This window comes from Etheostoma spectabile, chromosome 22 (assembly GCF_008692095.1).
Source record: "Etheostoma spectabile isolate EspeVRDwgs_2016 chromosome 22, UIUC_Espe_1.0, whole genome shotgun sequence".
In the NCBI taxonomy this organism is placed as follows: domain Eukaryota; kingdom Metazoa; phylum Chordata; class Actinopteri; order Perciformes; family Percidae; genus Etheostoma; species Etheostoma spectabile.
The window spans coordinates 9,762,567-9,767,597 of record NC_045754.1 but is presented as its reverse complement, the minus strand read 5'-3'; positions in this window follow the sequence as shown (position 1 = coordinate 9,767,597).

Genomic DNA, 5,031 nt, shown 5'->3' with positions numbered 1-5,031 from the left:
GCTAACCAGGCAAGCAAGCTACTCTCCGGCAAGAACAAGACAGGGTAGGTGAATTAAAACAATGTCTGACTTAAAAATGCTTCTTGATGCATCTTGAAGGGCCCTGTTCATGTTGTACAGACATACAGTATTGATTGCATTGTGTGTCTGTTAAGAGGCACAAAGGCACTCTAAAACTTGCCCCATTAACTGCCATTTTAGCTCAGTGGAAGCTTGTACACGTTTCAGGTCGGGGGGTTTTCAATCGAAAGTACTCGCATATTTAAAATGATCAAGATTAACATAAAAAATTGGCTGGAATTTTCCTTTAAGTTGTTACACAAGGTGAAATTTAACAGGTTAAGTTGTATTAACACTGAACTGTATATTGATGCAGTAGGCAAATCAAGTTTACATTAGTCTTCATTACTAAAAATCATTAGTTAACTAATATTCTTTTCTGGAATCATGTTGTCTAAAATAATCTTGTTAAGTTTAACATGCAGAGAAACAACAAATATAAAAGATTAGGCTACTTATCACTACTGAAGAGTTAATTTGTTTCAATTGATAGTGTTTTTTTAGGAATATGTATTTAATACATTTTTTCCAAAAATAAGACATTGAAGTCTACAACTGTAATGTGCTGTGTGAAGTTTCACGTAGGAGACAAATTTACCAATTTTAAACATTCGTGACTGATCAATAACCCCTGCTCACTACCCAGAGGCTATCGGTCCCCATCCGGGTCCCGGTTATTGTGCAACAATAAATGTAGCTAAACATGAACACTGAATCAACCATATAAAACTAAAACCCAGTTAACTTAAATGCACACCCAAAACATTAACAGATCATTATTAAAACACACTTTATTTAGGACAGAAATCGGTTTTTTTTCTTCCCATGAGCCTTTGCATTGATTTAACGCAGAACAGTTAATATTTCTGCCCCTCCCATACAGAAACTTAAGATCCTTAGTAATCTGCTTAACATGATCTGTTCACCGCATACTTACGCTGATAATTACAAACAATTAATGTGATTTAGTAATCAATATGGTTTATGATAAAATATGAAAGAAGTGACCACTAAAAAGTTTAATTACACTACAACTAAATCTGGGTTTACAATGCAAAAAATATTCATTTTTAAAACAAAACCTAGAGGTGTGGTCATCTGGAAACATCACTTTACATCTATTAATTACTATCCAACCATAAAATGGAAACTAGTCATGGAATTTAAAGGGACACTCCACTAATTTTTCAAAGTCAATTTCTTAGTCTGCTACTTAGCCTGTGATAGCTAAGTAGATTTATTAAGTTAGGTTATTCACGTTCCACCAAAACAAGTTCCTTCCCTAGGCTATTTTGCAGCGGCACAGAGCTTTACACCCCAAACAACAATTTTAATTGGTTCAAAGAAATGCCAATAAACCAGTGCACGTTTTTCTGTGTGGACTAGCCAGACTCCCCTCCACAGTATTGTATATATATATAGATATATATACATATATCTATATGTATACATATATATACATATATCTATACATACACATATATATACATATATCTATACATACACATATATATACACATTATATATATATATGTATATATATATATATATATATATATATATATATATATATATATATATATATATCAGAATCACTTTATTCACCAAATGCATCAGCAGACACACAGGAAATTTGACATGGTAACACAGAAGCTCAACCAACAGTATACGCATATAGCTGCATAAAGCATCCGTAAATGTAAGTTGTTAGCAGTTCCAACAAAGTGACAATTCCCCTCAGAATTTCTCAAAAGGCTTAAAAACCACTCGCATTGATTAACTTTTTATAACTGATTTCATTGCTTGTGTTAATTACAGGCCATGGCCTCAAGATCAATGAACTGTGGGCTAGACCTGACTATGTTCTTAGTGGTTCCTCTGGATGTTTAGAGAAATCATACAGCACATTAGGTAGAACTGTTGTCGGTTTGAAGGAAATCTGACGTATGCTCTTCCATCTCTTCCCCACAAAGCTAACAGCAATCAGATGATTGACAGACAATTTAAGGTGGAACTCCTGCTCCTGGTGTACAAGTTAATTTTGCAGAGTAGGAGTGGGAGCTGGAGCAGGAAGGGAGGACAAGGTCTTCACTGTAGTGCTTTATCTTGAGTTTGACAGGACGTTCTCCATCTGCTGGCGCCTGGAAGAGAGATGATGCCCACAGTGACATCACTCTGCAGTGCGTTGTAGGCTTTTAGGGAGTGCTTGCGAAGACAGAGATCATGGCTATCGAGCAAAAACAAGCCAGTGATGAGAAGGGAGAGGAAAGGGTCAGATATAGTCTCGCTTTGCCAGACCCTCCTCCAAAGCACGGTCAAGGAGGGTCTGACTACTCTCCGTAGCATTCAGGGATGAGAGGAAAATGGGGCTGCAACTTTTTATCGTCAAATGCCCGAGTAAATTAATACAGTCCCTGACAAAAGTCTTGTCGTTTATCTATTTTGTAGAAACACCTGCTATTAACCTGACTTTTAATTAATCAATTGGTGTAAGAAATAGCTCATATGAAAAGCTAAAACCCTCCCAAATGATGTTCAATGCACTGAAATAAATTAGTTTCACTAAAAAAAGATTTATTATTTAAACAAGACAGAAAGGTCAAATTTTGGCAAGACAAAAGTTTTGTCGTCCAAACATAAATTGAACAAATTTACTACAAATACTAAAATATGACAGCAAATTAAATAGTGGTGCTGTGAGATTCAAATTTAATATCTTGTATGACTTCCATGAGCTTGAAGGACTGCATCCATGCGGTTTGGCAAGGATTCATACAATGTATTGATGAAGTCATCAGGAATAGCTAGGAAAGCAGTCTTGCATGCCCTCAGAGTTCATCAAATTCTTTGTGGTCTTCCATGCTTCCTCTTTCATCCTTCCCCACATATGCTCAATGATGTTCATGTCTGGTGACTGGGCCGGCCAATCATGGAGCATCTTGATCTTCTTTGCCTTGAGGAACTTTGAAGTGGAGATGGAAGTATGCGATGGACACCATCCTGCTGGAGAATTTGGCCTCTTTTATGGTTGGGAATAAGAGGTAGCTAAGATTTCTTGGTATTTGAGACATTGATGTTGCCTTCCACCCTGCAGATCTTTCGCACACCCATACTGGATGTAACCCCAGACCATGATTTCTCCGCCACCAAACGTCACTGTTTCTGGGTGAATCCGGATCCATGCGGGCTCCAGTAGGTTCCTGCATATTTGTGGAACTGTGGTGTAATTCAACAGAAGATTAATCTGAAAAATCCACTTCTTCCACTTCTCCAGGTCCATCCTTTTAACAGGCTGTGGGCCTTGGCAAATGCACACGGTTTTTTCAATTGTCTTTTGTTTAGTGCTGGCTTCTGGGCACTGATTCGACCATGGAGGCCATTCGAGACAGAATCGACAAACTGTTCTGGTTGACACAGGGACTTCAGGGGACCAGGTTGGTGGAGCTCTGCTGCAGTGGAAAATGGGCTGGCCTTGGATTTTCGAGCCAACAAACGGTCCTCTCAAGCGTTGTCTTGCGGAGTCTGCCTGACCGGGCTTGTCAAAAACATCTCAGTGTCTTCAAATGTTTTTTTAATCCTCTGTACTTGACGGAGAATTGAAGCGTCTGCCATAGCAGTGGATCTGGTCCTCAGCCTCTTGATAATCAAAACTTAGTCTCAGGGTGAATCTTAGGCCTGTTTGCAGATGTCTAGTTGCAGTTGATGTGAAGGTAGTGTACTGGGGTTGTTTTATACACACTGAGACCTAATTGATCCTTATTAGTCCCAGGTGAAGCTCATATGACAAGGCGACAACACTTATGTCTTAGCAAAAATTGACTCAATGGGCTTTACCAAGCTGTGAATATTAGAATACTTTTTGAAAGTTCTTTTTGCACTGAAACATTATCACAACAAAGCTGTGGGACATGAAAATGAGCCATTTCTTGTAAATAAATCTTGATTAGAAATATATTTCAGCAGCCCTTCAGATCAATTTGTACACAAGCGACAAGACTTTTGTCAGGGACTGTACATGGCAAGTTTCATAAAGGGACTGTTGTGGTTTCAGAGAATGTAGGACCCAAGTGCAGCAGGCATAATTGAGGTTGAATATTTAATAATATATAATCTTTACAATGAAAGGAGTCCCGAAGAGAGCAGGCAAAATACAAAAACAGGAACAGGCAGAATTCCAAAAACAGGAATAACAAAAATACCAGGAACACCGAGATCAACAGGGAAGACTACACACACTCTCACAGAAAGCAGGAAACAGAAACATACACAACCATATAAGGGATGATTTCTGAGAAATGTTCAAGAATGAATGGTGAGAGTTTCTTTGATTTGTCTTTAGTTTCCGTGGGAACGCAGACAACAGAAAAACCTTGGCAACTTGAGAGTACCCCTCCATCTCCATCTTGCAAAAAAAACAAACACATTTCATTAAGGCATTTGACTCTTTTTAGTTAAGTTGTTTCTCAATTGTTAGTAGTAACCTTTAACATTTGACTATATGCATATGCACCTCCTTCAGTCGGAACTTTGAAAGGCTGAAAGAGGGATATGTCCTTCACTGCATAAATGACAGTATATTTTGTATAAAGCAATCTGGTAAGAACTTTGTATCTGTATCTTATTCCACATTCTATGGAGCCAGGACAGTGACTTAAAATGTTGGCATTAAAAAGAAAACTTGAAGTGAAAAAGAAAACTGGCATCAAAACACTTTTTTCAGAAGTCTTTTTCAGTGATAGTGGCCTTGTCCATACAGGTATTTTATAAACAAAGTTTTTTTAACGCATTTTAGACTTTCCTCTACACAAACTAACTATGCCAACTTTTTAAGTTGGCATAGTTTAAAGTCACTAAAAATGCATTTTGTAAAATTCCTTATGGGGTGTAGAAGGGAAAGCTGAGATTTTGGCATGCAACATCAGTGCGTTATCTCCTTTGTGAGTCATTACATGGCCACATGTTCTACTGAGT